The following is a 21,897-nucleotide window of genomic DNA, read 5'->3' as shown; positions in this document are numbered from 1 at the left end:
ACATTTTAATGCCAAATATATTAATACAGTAACGTTAGTCTCTACCATTTCCTGCAGCACTGAGGACGGAGGCAAAGTGATCTGAACTGATGTGAGCATCCCAAAGTGTTTTAACTGCTTCTTTTGGTTCTGAAGCTCCAAAACCCACTCTGTCACTTTTTTCTGATTTTAGGTTTTCACTTCTGAAAGATCGAGTATGATACAGACCAGGACACACATAAAACAACTTTTCACAGGTCGAAGCAAACAGGCCTGATCTGACACATTTGAGACGTTGAGGAAGGTGTTGGCCGTGATAATTATCATTTCACCTGGGAAAGGATGTGACCACTAACCCAGCATCATGGACACGTCACCTGGTTTGATAATTGCTTCATCCTTTTAGTCCTATATATATCATGATATCAACCATAAAGGACAGAAAGCTGGACAGAATAGGGGGATGAAATTCTCCTGGTTTTGGCCTTTTGAATTCAACTGAATTATATATCAATAACAGCAGAACCTATTGAAAGGATGACTTTTACTTTTGTTTGGTTGTTGCTACGGTTGGTATGGTGACTCAACACATTCTCATCCCACAGCATCAGATAATGACAACGTCTCGCACTAGAGTAAATCCCCACCCTTTGTCTCGTTATAGGTCGTCCACCTTCCCATCAGAGCTTTTCACCTTTCACTATAATCTATCTCATTGCTTTATCGTCAAATATCAGAGTGTCTGGTTTTCCATTGTACTGCACTGTGTGCCGATCACCGATGCAAGCCGGTACCTTAAGCATCAGCACGCAACACAAACGGACTGGACACAGCGGCATATTTTGACGTCAAATGACAACAGGCTGGTACTAATTTTATTCATCCTTATGTCCATTGCACATATTAAAAAAAAGATTACAACTTACCACTTTTGGTGATCTTTTACACTTGTGTATAGGAAAACTGTAAAGACTTATGCAATGTCTCATTACCCAAGTAGATTAAACCATTTGGCTTTTGTGGAAATCCCTGTCCACAACAGTGTCCCCCAAATAAGCCGCTGTTCCCCTAATTGCTTTAACGGACAAAATGAGCAGCAGCTATAGAATCACTTTATGAGGTCACCCTGTTGCACTAATGGAGAGAAAGTGATTAAAAGTACAGATTTAGTGAATCCAGACTCTGGTTTTAAGTAGCTTTGTTTCAGAATCCGATGTGTTGACCTGTCAAACCTTGTGTACAACAGAAACATGAAAAGGAACTGGATCTAAACGCTCTAATCCTCTCATCCAGGATCAGCTGTACAACATGTGTGATGGGGCTGCAGTAGGTTTTTGTCCTTTTATGACTGTATGTGATGCTGAACACACACACACACACACACACACACACACACACACACACACACACACACACACACACGTCTTCTTGTAACAGTGCAGATGTGCAGAGTTAAGCCCGAGGTGATGACGGCTCATCTGTGATTCAGAGGTGAAGCTCCTCGCCGCGCTGAGCTATTGTTTACAGATGGATTTCCCTCTGGGTCCCTCTCCGAAGATCCGTATTGCCGATCGATATTCCCCTTTAAGTCACTTGGATGTGATCTGAGTGTCCCGCCCTCCCCACCCCACCCTACCCCACCCCACCCCACCCCACTGGTCCCCCCTGACCACCACAATGCCGCCCACACTACCATCCAATTAAGCACCGATAACAAAAATAATATTTCAAGCAGGGGAGCTGGAGCATCTGAATAATTTATGTACGTCCTTTTTTTCTTCATCTCTTTGAACGGGTCGAATAAAACCAACATCCGTTCAATAATGCATGACCTGCGGTTTTGTTAATAGGCTTTGTAGTGGCAGTAATGTACTTTCCTACATGGCTCATGGAGATTATGGCCGTCTCCGTCCGCCTGCCAGATATCGATCCACCTTAATGCCCCCTGGTGTCCCCTCGGCCCCGAGCCTCGACCCTGAAACTCCACGCACACACACACACATACACACACAGACAGTGTATCTGGAGTGCAGAAAGAAATCTGCATACTTTATCTTGCACTGTCAAAATAACAAAGTGACCTGATCTTTAAACATGTCAGTGTTTGGTAATACGGTACGTGCTGCTGTTATGCGCCTTCATAAATAATTTGTCAGTTTGTAAAATTCACCTGTTCCACATGAGTTTGTGGTGCAAGGTTTGGGGTCTTTTAGGTGCCTGGAGCAGTGGTTCCTTCGACCTGAAATTATACTATTACAACAAATGGAAATGTTTCCGACCTCATCACAATCACATTAGTTTACTTAAAGCAGATTTATTAATGGTAAATTTCCTATCATTAGAGTTTTGATTGACAGATGTTGTAGCACAATCCAAAGAGCCGATGACATGCTCACTGCTATCAGCCAGAATCCTCAGCTGCAGAAATTAGATTTTCTGTCCTGTTTGCTACTGGTCAAAAAAACGTATTTAAATTTGATAAAGCATATTATATATATTTTTTTGAATAACGAAAGCTTAAGCACAGGAGACGCATGCATCAATTATGACTTTAACAAAAACTAAGGCTTTTCGCAGATCAAAAACTGACTTGGCTCAAGTGTTGTTCTGTCATGCGCCATGGTTGTTTTTATGACCCGATTAGTAAACTTAATATCAGCTGTCAGATTCAAAAGTAGGTGTGAGCTGCTGTATAATCGATTGAAGCATCATGTTGTACGAGTCAGAAGAAGAAGAAGCTACATTAAATCCACCTGCTGTTTTAAGTAGGTAACAAGCAAAGGAACTGAGTGGGGAAACCCTGCAGTGACGACGCAAAACCGTTGCATGGTGACCAAAGCCACTTTCAGGCCACAGATGCCAGGATTCGAGAGACAGTCGGTGCTGAGCTGAGTGGAACATGACTGCAGAAAAAGATACCGACTGCAGCGAGTAGCAGAAGCGGTTAGTGGTTAGACCTGAAGTATTCCAAAAGCCTATTTTCAGCTGAAAACCTGCAGCATGGGGTCCTAACCTGCCTGGTAACATCTAATTTATGTGTTCAATATCAACGTGTTTGAAACTCACCATTTATGTTACATGTCAACATATTCTCATTATGTTCATAGGGACATGATGTGGTTGAATTTCTAAATGTAAAAAAAAATGTCATCATGATTTCAGTTTAGTTGCATAGGAACATAACTGTTCCTATAGTTTTGATATTAAAGATATGTACAATTTAAAGAAAAAAATAGCAGGAATGATGCATAAAGCCAAGATGTACTGGCGACTGTGATAACTCAGAATATTCTGTAAAAAGAGGAAGTGAAATGAATAATCGTGTGAAGAACCAGAGTGTGTTGTAGTGATTTTGAAAAAAGTGTGTTTGATGATTTCAGTTGTTGTGGCCGAGCTTATGACCGAGGTCTAAGGAGCTGGTAACACCTGTGCAGGTGTTTACGTCCTTGTGAACTACAGCATTTCTTCTTTGTGTGTTTTGGGTTTTTGTAAATATATGAATAATAGGTTATAAGTGGAATAAGTGTACAGCTTTATAATGTGCATATGAATAAAGTGGTATTTAAACTGAGCTGAACAGTAACAGAGATTTCTTTTCCTGGTGTACTTTCTCTTCCCAGTCATTGTGCCTGTTAATATTAATATTTAAAATGCTGATAATTATCTTTATTGCACTTTCCTATGTCAGGGATATTGTTTGAAAACTTTAGTGGCAATAAAGCAGATTGAATCGAAGTGAATTGAATAGAGCGAGGCAGATGGAGAAGAGGAGATGGTTTGTGTTAGAGGATCGTCTCAGCTAATCCAATAAGCGAAGCCTCTCTTTTCCTTCAATCTGATTATTCCAATAATTAAGAGAAATCGCTGGAGCGTAGCTTCAATAAGGCTTTACATATTCAGCAGCCGGAGACCACCACTGCTTCTGGACTCTGATTACGATCCTGCTGAGGAGGAGAGCTGACTCCAGATCAGGGAACAGACTGACCTCTATGGCTCAACTGATGCACAGATAAGACCTATGGTGTCAAACCAGCTTCTTTTTCTGACCAAACTCTCAACGATCCTCGAATGAAACAAACACAAAACGGATCTACCGAGCTCTAATTGTCAATACAGGAAGTTTTCAGTACAAATCAAGTTGTTTATGGATCTTTTCACATCTGACAGCAACTTTTAGTCCATTTTTTGCAGAAATACGTAGAATTATATCTAATATTCTACAAACCTCCTCTGCTGATAATTGTTCAGTAGAGAAATGCACCAGTGTCTGCAGCCAATCATGACAATAGAGACCACTATGATCATATCTATCTATCCAACATCAAGCCAGAGCATGACTGACATGGCTCATTTAAACACAATTTTCTGAAGGCTATGTGCAAAATAAATCGGTTAGATTAGCTCCCTCTTCTCTCATCTCAACAATCCCTTAGCTCCTCTTTTTTATGATCTCAATCTTCTCGTCATTTTTACTTTTAATAAATTACAGATGTGTATGTTTACCTATAGGATTTGATTCATCAGTTCACAGGCTCCAGGCTCACAGGCTTTTCATAACTTCTTCCAAACTAATTCAAATTAATGTCCAAACTCGAAGGTGGAAAAATGAAGGTGTATAGGTATTTTCTTTTGCTGTGTTGCTTCTTGCTTTGCTGATTTTCTTGTATTTAAATTTTAATTGAATGTTGTTGTTATGTCTTTGTTATTTTTATTTTTTTTATAGATGTAAGAGGGTTTTGCATGTGCTGCTGGTTTCTAATTTCTTCAGGACAATAATTACTTTGAATTTATGTATAATGGAGACTGCTAAACGGACCTGATTTCTGCCGTTTGTGTGTTAGTGGTGTGAAAAAATTGGCTGATAAAATATATTTACTGTGCAAATTTGAAAATATGCAAATTGGAGTTACATAAGTTACATGTTCTCAGCTATCTCATAACTTTTATGGAAACCAAAATGCAATACAGGTATGAAAAATCTGGGTACAAGGTCGTCCATGACATCAATCAACATACTTCATCAGCATGTTTTACTCATTCGCTGATCACGTGCCCAAAAATTGTACAGTGCATAAAGTGCATAAGTGCCTTTAGAGGGGTTGGTAAGTTTAGCTGGTTTAATTAATCCAGGCTGCAGACACTAAAAGTGAATAGAGGCAATTTATTGCTGGTTTTAGAGTGTGTGTGTGTGTGTGTGTGTGTGTGTGTGTGTGTGTGTGTGTGTGTGTGTGTGTGTGTGTGTGTGTGTGTGCGGGGGGTTGAAAATACAATTACTTTGGTAATTTGGTAAATGACTGAAGTTTTATATATATATATATATATATATATATATATATATATACATATACTTACAATATTTAATATAAACAATTTTTCAAACATTCAATCCTCTTGTAATAAAAGTCTCTCAGGAGTAATTCCAGATTCCATAGAACCAGCAAATGAAAGCAAAAAGGATTAAGTGACCTGCAGACCAATCGCATGGATTTGTTTCAGCTGACACAGGATCTGTTCTTTAGCGACATGCTCAGCTTCAGATGGGTCCTTTGAGCAGCAACCACTGTGACCTCTGCACTCTTCTTGTTGCGTTCCAAAAGGCTGAACTGTGACAACCCAGACAAACTGAGAACATTTTGACTAAGAAATATATTTTGTGGCACTGGAACTTAAAGGGCGACTCCACCAATTTTCAACTTGCTTTCTATGGCTTTAGTTTATGTACCTTAATGGTTTTCAACTCCCCTTTATTAAAATATTTCTCTGCTTCTAGCTGCAAAACACTTCCAGATGACATCACATGGAGGTGTTTTTCATCATTAGGAGTTCAGATGATGTCATCTGGAGGTGATTTTTCAGCTAAAAGTAGATATAAGGAACTCGATGGGATGTTTAATAGCATTCGTGTACATGTACCATCCAAACTAGAACCATAAGAAGCAAGTTCAGAGTCAGTGAAGACTCCCTTTAATATAATTCTGAAGTGAGTGAAACGGGATGAGGGAATTTTAAAATGACTAGTAATTTAAACTCATCTGCTATTATTAGCCATCACACAAAGGCTTTTTTCTTGTCTCAGGGACAGAATTACTATAATTACAAAATAAGGTTAATTTCCATGTCATTTCATTTTCTGTCTTTCTTTAACTCCTGTTAAAAAAGTACAGAGATACAAGGTTTTTACCCTGGAGCAAAACTAAACTCTACACTTCTTCACAATCAGCACTTGCAGGAGCATTTTTTCATTAACACTTTTAATGGTACTTTAAAGTTGTTCTTTTTTCGTGCCCAGACGAAGGCTTGAAGTGAGAAGAAGACAAGAAGAAGGATGAGAGGGAGGTAGGAGTCATGCCACTGATGCAGGTAGTGCAGTGAGGCCAGATGGTAGCAGCAGCGGCGGCGCTCTGCCTCGCTGATTAGCAGCAAGCAGAAAAAGAGCGGCCATGTTTCACTTGTTCATCACTTAAGTGCAGAGCCCAAGGTGGAGGCAGGCAGATTTCCCTCGGGGAAATGTGCCTTCTAAAGATAAGGCCGAGGCCCGGATTGCTCTCAGGGGGTGGCGAGGTACGACGAGGCAGCTGGGGGATCCAAACCTCTGAAGAAAAACAAAATGAAAGAGGAAAGAAAAGGCTCCGTGGTGTGGAACGCAGACAGCAGCGAGCAACTCCAAGTTAAATAGTTAAACTTTGGCGAAAAGTTCAGTTTCCTTTTCCCATTAACTCCAACTCTAGGGAGACAAAAGTCCACTCGCAAGTTTCTGACTGGAAGTTGTTCACTTAGTTTGGAGATCCTCAGGAGGGCGGCAGGATCATTGGGAGAACAATGACTGTAATATGCTGCGCTCGGCCTCTGACCTCGGCTGTAGCCAGACGCTCAGTACTCAGTAATTAGGATCGTCTGCAGCTCAGGATTATTATTACTGCTCAGCTGAACTCACTGTGCTCACAGATTTTGATTGCTGGGTGATATGTTTCCCTCACTGATGATTGTTGCATTGTCAAGGCACAGGTTTAGTTTTTTTTTTTTTTTTTTCTCCTTCATGTTCCTGAGGTAAATCAGTGTCTGGCCAGAGATGAAAGACAGTGATTGTACCAGCAAAACAAGACCCACACACACCAGGCTTTTCATAAAAAGAAATCTGTGGAGGTTAAACGTGAAAACACGGACAAAAGCTTCGTACGGCAGTTTGAGTTTGCTCATTCTACCATTCGGTGACTGGAAGAACTGAATTTAGGGGGGAAAAAAACTCATTTGGGAGAAAAATGTAACATGCGACAATATGATCTCCCATATCTCCTTCTCCCCGCTCTCTCCCCTCATTTCCTGTCTTGTGTCTCAAAGCCAAGAATCTGTGGTCCCAAACATTTTAATCAAATGAATGTTGCCTTATGAAAAACTTGAGCTCCCGAAGATTATGATAAATCACCGCCCATTGATCTCCAGGATGACCGAGGAGATTTAACTGAGATTAGTCCACTAAGAGCATCTTATGAACCTGTGCTTAATGAAGATGCTTCACAGCGATGGAGTCTAATGACCAAAGTTTCTATAATAACCAGTAGCTGGTTCCAGTTGGCTCCGGTTCCAAGTTGGTAAAATACCCAGATTTGTTCATCTCTATTGGCAGTAAAAGTATATTTGTGTTTTTTCTTTACTGTAGTGTTGGAGTCAGAGACTAGTCAAAAATTACATTATGTTAATATCAATAACACAAATGCATGATAACTGGTTGACCGGCTTAAATGTTTCAAAGTGCGAAATTCTGCTAAATTCAACGTTTGTGGGTGTTTGTGCTGGAGTTAACTTAAAAAAAAGTAGCAATTCCACACTGTGAACTAGTGTTACTTGAATTTATACAGGAAATGTGTTTTAGTGTGTGCTCAAAAAGTCAAATACAACAATAACTAAATAAGACAAACTAAAGGACAAACGGTAAATAAAATACACAAAAAATGAAGTGAAAAATTAAAGGATATTTTAAAATAAGTGGTAAAATCTTTATACATTGACAATTGTGATAATGACACATATAAAGTTTGAAATGAAATGTGATTTGGATTTCACTTTACAAGCCACTGAAGTATATACTGTATATATCAACTAGTCCTTCGTGACCTTCGTGTTGTAGATGGTAAAGGAAAGGAAACATTTTTAGGTTGAAGAACCAGGTGGTTCTAATGTTCTGGCCACACTAATTAAATTGAATTACACCAAACTTTGGAACCACCTTTTCTTAGAATGCAGCCCAGTGTGACTCCACTACCCAAGTGCCGCTTTGTCAAGACCTTCTGCGTTACATGCTGATGCTGAAGGTGCCCGTCTGCTCGGAACTTTCACTTTGCCCTGAAGTTTTTGTGCCTGACACTAACCGTAGTTGTTTCTTAACGTAGCCTTTGTTATCTCTAACCCTCCTTTAAATTTTTTATTTTTTTTTCCCCATATAACGTCGTTCCTGTAGCGTCAAAAGGTGACGGTTCTGAAGCGTCCAGTGTTGACACCAAAGTGCACCTGCGGCGTCAATATTCGCCATTTTATTCACCAAAACAAACATTTTTGGTGAATAAAATGTCACGAATATGTTCAAAACACACTCAATAGTTATTAAAACAAGTCATAAAGGGCCATAATAGGAGCTCTTAAATCATGAGGAGGCTGCATTTGAAAACCACAATGTGCTAAGTGTGTTTAATTTTAGCTTTATTGTCAGGTAATTATTCAAAATATTACCACTTTACAGTTATTATTCAGACTATCTGAGCCCCATCACTAATGTTAAACAGTGTTTAGCAGCCGTTAAAAGCTACTAATGGTCGTGTGTAGCAAAGGTTGAAGCTAAAATGATGAACATTAAAGTTATTAAGGCAGAACGAGCAGGAGGCTTCTTACAGCTCAAGCTCTTCCTGCTTTTACATCCCGACTCTTCTGACATACTGCTCAGCTGGAAGCTCAACAGCTCCTGAGCAGTGAAGTATTTTAACACACACACACACACACACACACACACTTATGAAAAAGTCTTGTAGATTGCATGCAAGACCCCTATTACTCAAACTCGGCCAACCACAAAATGAACAAAGTCAGCCGATGTGCAGCAGCAGGCAGAGATGTGAGGCAAGATTGCAGCTGAAATTAAAATTAATGGCTTTTCTAATTGGAACACATGTTTGTCAAAGTGACAGAGTGTCCCGACATGAACTGCATCCACTCACCTGCTCCGCCAGTGCTCTCTGCTTCCTCTGATTGGTCGACAGCTATGATCAGGATGGATGATGTCGTGCTCGATTACAGGAGCTGATGGAGATGTTTGATACATCGTGCTGAGCAACCAGGCAAAGCCAAACAGCTTGGTTGAGGCAGGTGGGTGGTGGCGGTTTGATTCCCACTTCCTTGGGCAAGACACTGAAAGCAGTTGTCTCTTTTTTTTGGGTGGGAGGTTTGTAGCTTTCTTAGTCATTTCCTAAATGTTATTTAATTTTGCTTTTGTTATATTTTTTAAATTGTTATCTACTGGTTTTTGTAGTGGTTTTTGGTTCTTTTTAGTATTTTCTGATGTGTGTAAAACATAAATCCTGTCGTCCAAACTTTTGCAGCTCCCTGTATCCACCATCCATTTGTCAGTGGATCACCAGCTTCCTCACCAACAGAACACAGGATGGGAAAAGTTACATCCAGCACACAGAAAACCAGTACCGGGGGTCCTCAGGGATGTGTCTTCTCCCCTCTGCTCTACAAAAAAAATTGGACCCCAAGCAACTCGACTGTCAGGGTCCTAAAGTTTGCAGACAACACAAACTGTTATCGGCCTCATCTGAGATGATGAGGAGACTGCATATTGACCCAAAGTTGATCGGCAGGTGCTGTGGTGGAGTCAGAAAAACCTGAAACTGAACATGCTCCAGACTGTAGAGATGGGAGTTGTATAGTCCAGGCCTGTGTCATTTGTGAAATCCTTAAAAATGTTGGGGTCCACAATCTCGCATGACTTGAGGTAGAAGGACAACATTGACTCTGTCCTCAAAGGCTCAGCAGCGCATTTACTTCCTACAACAGCTGTGGAAGTTTGACCTGTCACAGGAACGGTTGATCCAGTTCTGCACTCCTGTGAGCAGCCACCAAACAGACTGCAGCGGACGGGAAGAACTGCAGAAAGAATCGCTGGTGCCCCCCTGCCCACTCTCCAGGGCTTCTGTAATTGTGTTGGAACAGCCCCACACACTGCACCTTGGTCTGCTTTCTGTAGGTCAATTCTTTTGTCGTCCGTAGTTGTTTTTCTTCTTTTCCTCATATGTCTTTTGTCATTTTCATACTTTAAGCATTGTAACTCATTGAACATGTCACATTCATTGTATGTGTTTGTGTACTTGGCCAATAAATCTGATTCTGATCTTTTTAGTCTCTCGTGGCTGGTTGTTGCATGCAACTGTTTGTGGTCATTTTGTGTCTATTTTTCTGCCTCTATGTCATCCATTATTATATCAATGTGATTATTTAGCTTTTTTTTTTTTCACTGAGCTCTGAGAGTTTCTACCATCCATGGTCCCCATCTGGGCCAGCAGCCTTGCTGGTGGGGAGTTTGCTCAGCTGTCTTCTCACAAGGAGAGGTGTGAAAAGGGCAGGTTGGGCGGTAGACAGGAGTAAGGGGAATCATCAGAGACAGGGGCTAGGGTATCAAACCTGTTAAAGAACAAGTCCAACTCATTGGCCCTAGCCACACTTCCCTCAACTCCTCTGCCAGCTGCTCTGAAACCTTTGATGGTCCTCATACCACTCCAGACCTCCCTCATGTTGTTCTTCTGGAGTTTCCACTCCAGCTTCCTTCTGTAGCAGCCTTTAGCTTCACAGATCTTCACCTTTAAGTCCTACTGAATAGCTCTCAGCTCCTCTTTATTGCCCCCTCTAAAGGAAACGTCCAGTGTTACCCAAATAGCACTGGACGGTTCTTGCTTTAGAAAATTGACGTCATCTCCATGTGGCTCACAGAGTGCATTTCAGTCCATTGCCTCAAAACAACCCTGCAGTACCACATAAATGTCCTCTGACCATGTCCTCACTGACATCGTGGTCACAGGTAGCATTCCCAGAGGGGGTAGAACTGTATGCATCCTCCACATTAGCATGAGACAGTTTGAACCTTTTTTTCCCCCCATTTTTGATCTTTTTTTAGATGTGCAACAATTTTGCAGTTTTTTCAAACAGGCAACATTTATTATAAGGCTTTTGTAATTAAAGCCCTACTTCTGTGAACAGTTGTTTTGCAGCAGTAAAACACGACATATTTGTATATGTGTGATATGCTTTCAACAATGTGTCAGTGATATATAATGCAATGCACCTCTATTTATGCTTTGGAGTCGGTAGTTCATTCTGATATATTTTTAATATTGCATGTGTGTATTAGGTACATTTGCTATAGTGTGACTTTCTACATTTTATTTGTGAAAGAAATATTGCACTATTTACTTTACACAACAGTATAGTTTCAGACTCATAATTGAAGGACATGTAAGAATATTTAGTGTCATGTGTCTTCTTCCATGTGTTCTTTAAATGGCTTATGATGTTAGTACAGTTTAAATAAAATTATGCATTATGAGACTGGAGTTAGAGGGAAAACTATAGGGAAATCAAGGTTGAATTCAAAACTGCCCGTTTAATTTTTTTAAAATAAAAAGTAAACCACAAAGTGTTCCACCATAAACCATTGTCCACATGAAAGTGGCTAAACGTGACCATAAAACCCCTGTGAAAACCATAAAACAAATACCATCATATCTCATCTGCGCAGCTGGAGGAATCAGATACTTTGCAGGTTTCCGGCTGCCTCTCATCCGATTTACAAACAGGATGTGGCTGGCTGAGTGCTCGTTGTGTCAGTGTCAGTTCCTCGCCACCACTAGCTACAGACCTGCTTGTCGGATTTCTTCTCAGCAGTGAAGGTCAGCGGTCTATAAAATTAAATAGGTCCATCCTCCGTGGAGCAAGAATATCTTGGGAATGTAATGGAAACTGAACATTCAATAGCAAAAAATACTGTCTGCACAGGTTGACTCCATCAACTCGAAGCGGAGAAAAGAATACAGGTACTTTACATCACTGCTCACACGTCATATTATGTTTAGCAGTTACTGTATAGCTAATACTGCTTGCTGACATCACCTGAGGCAATTGTGTTTTTTATTTCTACTTTTTTTTTTGCTCTAGCAAATGTTGTGAAAACTGCACCAAAGTGTTTAACAGGAGGCTTAACATCATTGCACAATGTGCTGCTAAAAATGGGAGAAAAACTTCAGCACTGAAGTAACTAGTAACTAAAGTGACAATGGAATTCAAGGGCTCGAAGACACATCGAAACAAGAAAAACACAACACAGGGCTCCAGGAGGCATAAACAGTCCAATCTGCATAAACACCACTTCGGTATGTGCATTAAAATTATTATGTTGTGTACATCACATTGAATGTACTTTATGTTTAGTTTAAATTCATGTCAGAACAATATGGAAATCAGCATGCAGGCTTGGAACTTGGCGTTGACAGAATGAGGCTGAGGAAATTTCACATCGTTGTCTCGTTAAGTTTGTTCTTTGATCACAAATATTCTTATTTAAATCAACATTTTAATTAGTTTACTGTATTTTCAGGCAGAGCTCATGTACAGCTGTTTGTTTCGATGCATCATTATATCAATATACATTTGTAGCACTGTGGTAACTATGACTTTTATGTTTTTGGTAAAGAAAGAAAATCAGTCAGCGCTGTAAAAAAAAAAGCCACAACTGTGAGACTATCATTTCCTCAATATGAGAGTTGTGATCAGTAAAACATGAAAAAAAAATGTTTATTTGATTCTTTTATTAATGAAATTGCTTTGGATTATGCATATATTATATTCCAGAAATGGGAAATCTGAGCAGAGTTATTCTGCAGTCAGCTGTCGAACAGAAACCGGTCGTACAAATCAACTGTTAACGTCTTACCATCTACTGTCAGCTACATTTCAGACGTGAATGAGTGTCACGTTGCTGTGTTGCCATCCAGTGCTGCTAAAATAAAACTCAGTGATCAATCAATCAATCAATAATTATTGATATAATCATAATTTATGAAGAAACCAAGATCTCAGTTGGTAACAGCTTGTCCAAATCTGAGGATTCAGCTCCTTAGTTATTGAACTAGAAATATGATCTTTCTATGTTTTAGATCGTGGCTGAACTGTTTCATAATCCCTTCGCACGCTGGGGGAGCCTGGGATGGGGAATCTGCATTAGACCTATACAGTAAACCTATTAAGTAATGATCAACAAATACAATAATTAATTGCTGCCTTAATTGGTACCAGTGCACTGGTGCATTGGCAGTTGTGTATTATATTGTAATTCCCAGCTATGCTCAAAACCAATAATGGAAAAAAATGTAAGTCCAATAAACATGGAAAATAAAGCTCTCTCCGTGTCCAACTCTGTACCTCGTCAACCCAGCGCTTCTCTCTCTCTCTCCCTCCCACTCTTTCTGCCTCTCTTGTCCATGTTCACTTAGCCTCCCATGTAACTGACAGGCTGCAGTCATGGAGGTGAACAGCACAGCAGCCATTTTAACGCCATCAACTCCCACGTTCTGCCAATTAGAGCTGCTGGCAGCGTCTGATGATGGAGCTATTAAAAGAGACGTTCGAGGTCTATCTGGCAGATGGATTCATGCCTCCTCTGTCTCAATAAAACCCGCCCACTGCTCCGCCCGCAGCTGACACGTCTCACCTCCACATATAGCACCAGTGTGTTTAAAATGCTGCAGCACTGAGGTTGGAGGAAATAACATCTGAATACTGTAAATACAGTACAGTGGTAGGACACCTGCTGCATGTGTGGATGTAAATCTGTCAGATAGAAACAATGGCCATTACACAAAGAGGCGCTCCATTAATTACAAAACTATTTACTGAGCATCAAACTAATCCAAACTGTAAACATGTCAGAATTTACTGTAACAGATGGATTTTAAAATGGAAAAGTGACAGTGATAGGACGTGGGAGGAGTAGTTGGAATAAGAGGATTGGAAGTGGGAGGGTGGTGGAAAGCAGAGTTGTTTAGAAAACATTAGATCAGCAGTTGGAGTTAAGAAGATGTGGTGCGGTGATTAAAAGCTCGGGAGGCGATGGAGGGACAGCAGTATCAAGAGGAGGTAGAAGGTGATAGCACACTGTGATGGTGCAGTGAGGTCTCAAGTAGAAGCGAGGTGGGGCATTAAAACTGGAGCTGGGAAAGATCACAGGAAGGAGGTGATGGGTGGAGGTGAAGGATAGGAGTGGGAGGATGTGATGGGAGGTGGGAGCGAGCGGAAGGTATGGGAAGGTCACGGCATGGAAGACGAGGTGGGATAATGGGGGTTATGCTGTGTAGGTGGAAGTGATGGGATGTTTGGGGAAATAGGGGGAGATGATGGGAGGTTTATAGCCAAATCAGAAAATGGGGGAAGTTTTTATTTCATTGTGACTATTGGATTCTAGAGGAACCATAATTCCATGGCTGCACATGAGAAGCCTGCAGGGTCTGAGCTTATACAGGCAACCTGTGAACCTGTTCCTGCTTGTGAGTGACCAGACGGATGAAAACCACAACTATTGACGAGCACCTGCTGATGACGTTATTGTGACCACTGTCAACTTACTGAAGTACCTTTTTCACCCCTTAAGACGTCCATGTTTACACAGTAACCTGATGCATTTCAGAATCCGATGAAAGAAAAAACTATTTCCTACTGTTACGTGCCAGGGTGGGTGGAACTGTGGCTTTTCTGTCTGTCGTGTTTTTTTCTCTCTTGTCTTCTTTCCAGGTGGAGCGGCTTCACTGATTGGCATGTTTGAACCTAACTGGCTCCTGAACCAATCTGCTGCTAGTCTCCCTTATAAAAGGGGGCTGCTCCATTATCTGAGGCCTTCTTTTGTTGTTGTGAGGTTCTTGCCTGAATGCTGCCATGATTCAGGCTGTATTCTTTAATTATAATGTGGTGGGAGGCTGGATGTAGGTAAGTGGTGGTACCCTACACATGTGCAACACATAGGGGAGATTTTATTAAAGACATTAGGTTAAGGAGTTGATGCCTCTTTGTACTTTTCAAATGGAAGCTGTTTTGTTTTGACTGTCTCGTGCTGATGGGCAGATTGGCCCTGTTTGGTTTTCTTCATTTCTTAGAGTTGGCACAACTGTCCTGTCCTCCCCCAGTCTTGTGTTCAGACGTCTTTTTTATTATTATTATTATTATTATTATTATTAATACAATAAGAATAAAAGGTATGTCTTACATTTTTGCCCTGACCTTTTTCCTTTTTTTTATATTTGCTACAAAAATGTAGCGTTTGCAGTTTAGTTGTATAGAATCTTCATTTTTCGGTTGACTGTTCAGGACAGTAGCTGTCATGGCAGAACACTGAACCCTAAGTTGGAACCCTAACTGAACCTGTTATGTTTCCTAACTTTTAAGTCAGTTTGGATAAAACGATCAAATTACTAAATGCAAACTACAAATATGAAGTGAGAAAAGTCTAGAATTGAAATGGTGAATCCTCTGGAGGTTGTATATTTGTGCATTAAACCAAAATGTGTTAATCTGCTTATTAGATTTTAATATTTCCTCTGACAATTATTGCATAAACTGTAAAACAAAAATCCATATTTGATACAATATTCATGATTTTGATATTTGTAGCCATTTTTGTCAATCTGGCCAGCAGCTGCTGAGCTTAAAGTGTTACACACTGAAAATCCTCACTCTTGCTGCTAAGGTATCAAAATAATCTACCACTGGGACACTGTTAGCTCCCTTTTTGCGAAAACCTGCTCGCTTTACATTTGATGATTCACTAACTGCCAGCCTGCCGTGTTGTTACCAAGGTACCCATTAGATATTTCATTTTTCTTTTCAATCACGCCACTTTCATCCATCCCGTAGTAACCTCCAGCAGCCGACAGTTCTGCCGGGAGACAATAAGCTCTCTGTTCTTTTGATTCTTGGCTCTGTCTGAGGAGACGCAGCCTTTAATCAGCCCGGTCCAACACTGAGACTACACATGTCGTCCAATTTCACCACTTTTCATCTGGGGCCTTTGAAATGCAGAACTTCACTAATGGCTTTCACTTGTCACAGGATCAATACGTTCCCTGTACATCCTGAGAGTATAACATACAATTAATTTGTCGGAGCAGATAAGTTGCGACAGCACTGTATCTACCTTTTTAAAAGCCTTGCAGCACATCATGTAATGTACCATAAGCCTGAGTGACACAGTGCTCAAGAAAAGGATGGCAGAACTTGAACTTTAAACCCTCTGAGTCCTGGAAGGGTCCGGCCTCCCTCGTGTAATCCATAAGCTCACGGTGTTAAGTGCAGGAGGATTATTAGCACAGAGGCAAGTGTGGAAGCAGATAAAGCTTGGACCATATGGGTGTCCAGCATCAGCTCTCAGTGCTGGATAAAGCTTTCTAGGCCACAAAGCCGTGAGGGCAGATCTGTCAGCAGATGCTGTGTCCTCGCCTGTTCGATTCACAACAATACGATTCGTTTCACTTTTGTTTGAGCATGAACCTAATGCTGGGACGGGTAAAACATGGCTGCCAGGGGCGGCTGGGATCTAAATGGCGATGCTTGGCATGTGGTATTAATTCACAAAAATAAAATGAAATAATAAACAGGTGGAACGTCTTCAACTCTCAGTAATTCATTGTTTCTGTAAAACTTTAATAATAACTTTAGAACAATAGCTGGAACAGCTCCTTCATTCCTAATCTTTTTATCTCTTTCATTTTTCTTCTCGCCTAAATTCCATCTGTCTTCAGATTTTGGCCAAATTCTGAGATAATTTAAATTCTGCAAAACAAATGGAAGACTGGAAAATGAAGATTAGGGTAAAATGAATGCATGTTCAGAGTTTAATACTGAATGTGGAAACTATCTCTCGGAAGAAGGAAATGACTAACTTTGCTAGCTGCTAACAAAGGCTAAGTTCACATGCAAGTGCTGCACAGAGAAAGTGTTGCTGGAAGTGCTCTGCTCTGCCAAAACCTCAGGCAGGTCATCACCTTGAAAGAACGGCGGCATTTTATTACCGTACAACATCTTTCTAAAATGTTATGTGTCAAATAAGTGGTGACTTGTAACCTTCATTATGACTTATGTAAAGTTTTACTTCTTACCACTGTTCAGACCTAAGGATGAATTCAAAGTGTATGGAAGCCAAACTGTCAGGAACCACTGGTTAAAGAATTGTTCAAATTATTTTTTAATATGCAAGTAAAAGTCCAGTTTTACTTAAGTAGAAGTACACAAGTATTCCTTGCACAGAAACGCTCATTTCAAAACTATGAATATATTTCTGATGAAATAATATCTTTTATCGTGTCATCCCTTCAATGTTGCCACTGGCACCACTGTTTGCTAATATTATTATCCCAATTACTACAAATACGCCTGTTTAAAGTATGAATTGTACACTGTGGATCAATAAAGATTATACTGTATTGTGTTCAATTAATCTGATGTGAAAAAAGCAAATGAATAAAGGGAGTAAAAATACAATATTTTTCAGTGAAATGTGTTGAAGTTATAGCATAAGTAGAAAAAACATGGAAATACTCAAGTAAAGCAGAAATACTTAACAATGGCACTTGTTAATATTACTCACAGTAATACACCGATGATGCATAAGGTTATGACCCCCTGTGAAATTGAATGTCATCCATTCCAGCAGATCTGACATGAATTCTCAGTCTTTAGGTAGGTTCTTCTTCCATAATGTAAAAACGGAGAAATCCAGAAATCTGTTGCATTGTGTTTAGAAAGCTACAATGTGAAAGGTTATATGAACGACCCCATATAGCACTTTTCTACCTTATCCGTACCCAAAACTCACGGTGTGCAGAGTGTAGGTCACCTGTGTTTTGCTCACCACCCAATAGCGTTTAGATAAAAGACAAAACAAAACTGAGGTCTGAAGCAGTAAATTGGAAAATGAATACACCTGTACTGCAAATGTCCATCATTAAACCAATAAAACATGGAAAAAAACTACAAATCATGATTGCTTGTGTTAAATCAAATTTCTGAAAAGTCAAGAGACCAAACTGTCCAGAGAATAGACAAGTTTGGAAAAACTGAGTCAAGACTTAACAAATATCGAGAATAATGCTTTTTTTTTTTTACAACCCTGACTCTCAGTCGTCACATTATCCTAATTAAAATGTCATCTAGTTGCAATTATATTGTGTTGTACGGGAAAAATAATTCTCCAGACCATTTTGATTTCTTTTTTATTACTTAGGTGACTTGAACTGGAAATATAGCTGGTTTATTACATGACTCTTATGTGCCCACTTTGCGGCACAGAATGCTAAAAATACTCACAAAGACCCTCTTGAAGCCCAGATTGTGTGTTCAGCAGTGTCCAAACAACAACAACAAACCTGTTCTCAGGTCCCAGATATATTAGCGCCTGAACTTTGACTCCTCTTGTGCTTCAAATACAAACACGTGTGCATTAGTCCTAAGCTGTAAACTGCAGGTAAATCCTATTTAACTTTAAGTGGACTGTCCACAGCTTTGTGTCTATTGTTTTCTCCCGTTTGGTTGGCTCACCCCAGTACCTCGTTGTTCTTCACCCCATCCCCTCTCATCACAGTTCTGAATATTTTCATATTAGCCGTGGGCGGCTGATAAAGTTGCATTGTTTAATGAGAAGTTTTTTGTCGCTGGTGTCAGGTTGGTTTGTTTACCAGATCTCAGCTTGTGGGAGGCTGGCATCTGTTTCTCTCTGACTGGAAAGCTCTGAGTGTCAGCTTGTTAAAAAAATTCAAGAATGGGTTGGAAAAATATTTAATAACTATAGATGAACTGAAAAAAAGAAGCAAATCTGTGCTACAAAAACAATGCTTCATTGAAGAGCTGCATGCATTAAAACAGAGGAGGAAAGAAGTGGGCATGAGTCGAAGCAGAAAACACAGCCAAGAATGAAGGAGTCGTACAAGCTGCTGGTTTGGGGTGTTTTCCTCTGTCAGTCCATAATTTTAAAATCTGTATAGCTGAACAAGCACCGGATCAGCTAAGGAGATATCCCTGAGACCCTGTAAGGAGGTGCACTTTATGTGAGGATGTACCTAATGGACCTAATCTTGAAGCTTTTATATGGTTTCATGATTGATTGGACTTGGTCAAGGTTCGGTGAACAATGTAGTCCAGCATAACATTTACTGTTAAACCAAACCACAGTCTTTATGTAACATTAACCAAAGAGCTTTTCTGACCTAAACCTACTCGCACACATTTTGTACGCCCTAACAAAACTATCTCGGTTTGTGTTAATAAGGTGCCACAGAACGCTTTACCGAACACGACCCATCCGGTGAGTGACATAGGAAAGTCATTTTTGGGAGAATGGGTGTCATGATCCGACACTCCACTTCCTCCCTTTGGACTTTTATTTTGTAGCCCCTTTTCCCCCACTTCCTGCTCCTAGTACCGTTCTGTAGATTTACCGTTCATTATCCCTCATTGTTTGCACCTGTTCCTCTCACTATTTAAGTCCAGCCTTCCCCACAGTTCCCTGCCAGATCCTCAGTATCTATCTGCCAGCCAATGTCCTGAACTCATGAGTTAGCTGATCCTAGCAATCCTAACTCCTGTGCATTGGACTCTGTTTTCTGGCCACTTTTGGTCTGAGGTCTCCTAGTCATGTTTTCCTTTTGTACCCTCCTGTTAGGAGTAATTTCTGTTTTATTTTTTTTTAACCAATAAATGTGTTTATTAGTTCAGTCCCTCTCACAGTCTCCTCTCTTGGATTCGCCTTGCGCCAATTGTGATAATGGGTTGTGGCATCAGGTAAACACAAACTAGTAAAAAATACTATTTTGGGTGACATTCGAAAAGGTCTTGTTACGTAATTGAATTTAATTTATTTTTATTGTTACTCTATTTTGTGCTTTTTATGAATTGGGGAAGTTCAATTTCAATGGCACTACAACAATGAGGGGGGGGGGAGTAGCCATGATGGTGGACAGAACAGCAAGATAGCAGGACTGTTCACCAGGAGACTGGGGTTCAAATAAATTAAATTCAACTTTATTCATACAGCGCCAATTTCCAGCAAAGTCACTTTACAGAATAAAGTCAAGACTATAAAGACGTAGAGAGGAAAATCCAACAATTCCCCCTTGAACGAACACTAGGCAACAGTGGAGAGGGGAAAACTCCCTTTAAAGGAAGTAACCTCCAGCAGAACCAGGCTAAGGGTGGACGGCCACCTGCCTTGACCAGTTGGGGTGAGAGAGAAAAGAGAAGAGCAACAACAAAACATCGGGCAGGTTAAACTGGGAGCTGGTTCCCCAGGAGAGGAGCTTGATAGCTAAAGGCTCTGCCTCCCATTCTAGCTTTGGAAAGTCTTGGAACTTCAAGTAGGCCTGCATTCTGAGATGGAAGTGGTCTACTGGGATGATATGGTGCTATGAAATCTTCTATATATGATGGAGCCTGACCATTCAGAGCTTTATATGTAAGAAGCAGGGTTTTAAATTCTATTCTAGATTTAATTGGAAGCCAATGGAGAGAAGCTAGTGAAGGTGAAATATGATCTCTCTTGCTAGTTCCAGTCAGCACTCTTGCTGCAGCATTTTGGATTAATTGCAGGCTCTTTGGGGAGTTACTGGGGCATCCTGAAAGTAGGGAATTACAGTAGTCCAACCTAGAAGAAATTATTGCATTCTGTTTTTATTTACATTTTACACATCATCTCCTGCCAACAGTAACTAGGAGAGGCCTAATAAATAGCCAATAGGAGGCCCTAATCTGTTTCTGGAAAAAAAAGTAAACCTCTATTCAACTGCATTAAAAAGCTTAACAATATGAAATGCATCACCACTGCATCTGTTTTTATTTCAGAATATAATGTGACTGTTGGTGATACCAGTGCAACATAAGCATCCTGAGAATAAAATTAGCATGTCTATACGTGACTCTACCATGACAGTCAGAAATGACACGATGTCTCTGTTTTCCTGCTCTGGCACAGTCTGGCTCCTCGCTGCAGCTGACAGAAACAATCCAGCTCCTCACTGCTCTCAGTCTTCGGTGGACATTGATTTCTACCACTGACGTCTGTCTTGTTAGAGAAGCTGGTAGTATCTTTTCCATCAGTAAACGAACACATCCCAAACCAAACCACAGGATCAGAACAAAGGCTGCTAAAGTTTTTTTTGGATAAGTAGCAGTCACACGACAAATTAGTCATTTATGATCCTTCTTGTTTATTGTGAACTAATCCACCGTGGACACAGCAGCTGCTGGAAACGCTGTGTCTCACAACTACTGAGCACACAAAACCAGAGCCAGCGCTTCTTGTCGCAGTAACATCCATGACACAACGGCAGGAGAAGCTGCTTTAGCTTAAGAAGTCTGTGATTGTGATAATGCTCAGGTGAAGATCCAGTCAAAAACACATCTGTTCTACACCTCAAATTACAAAGTGGTAAACAATTGTGTTGCAGCTTATATGAAGTTTTTCACCTGTCGTCTGTTGTTAGTAAAAGCTAAGTTTATGTTGCTGGAGTCTACATTGTGCAACTGCCCGGCGCAGGAGGATATATGAAATCAGATTATAATGTTTTCATGCTTCATTCAGCAGGTGTCACTACGGCCATTTTACAGCAGATGACAGAGATGGTCTATGAACCTGCTATGGAGGTTTGTGCACCTTTTTTCTTAATTGTGCCTAGACTGCAAGGACCTGGCTATGCAACTGTGAAAATACCTGAACACATAATTTCAAATCTTATTGTCTCCAAACTTCAAATATTTGTGAGCTTGGAACATGTTTTCCATTGTTTTTTTGTGTTTTGAATCCAATTCTGTTTCTGTGCTCATCATCTCCCAACAGGAATTTAT

Source organism: Channa argus, chromosome 10 (genome assembly GCF_033026475.1).
Source record: "Channa argus isolate prfri chromosome 10, Channa argus male v1.0, whole genome shotgun sequence".
In the NCBI taxonomy this organism is placed as follows: domain Eukaryota; kingdom Metazoa; phylum Chordata; class Actinopteri; order Anabantiformes; family Channidae; genus Channa; species Channa argus.
Note: the sequence above shows the minus strand (reverse complement) of the source record.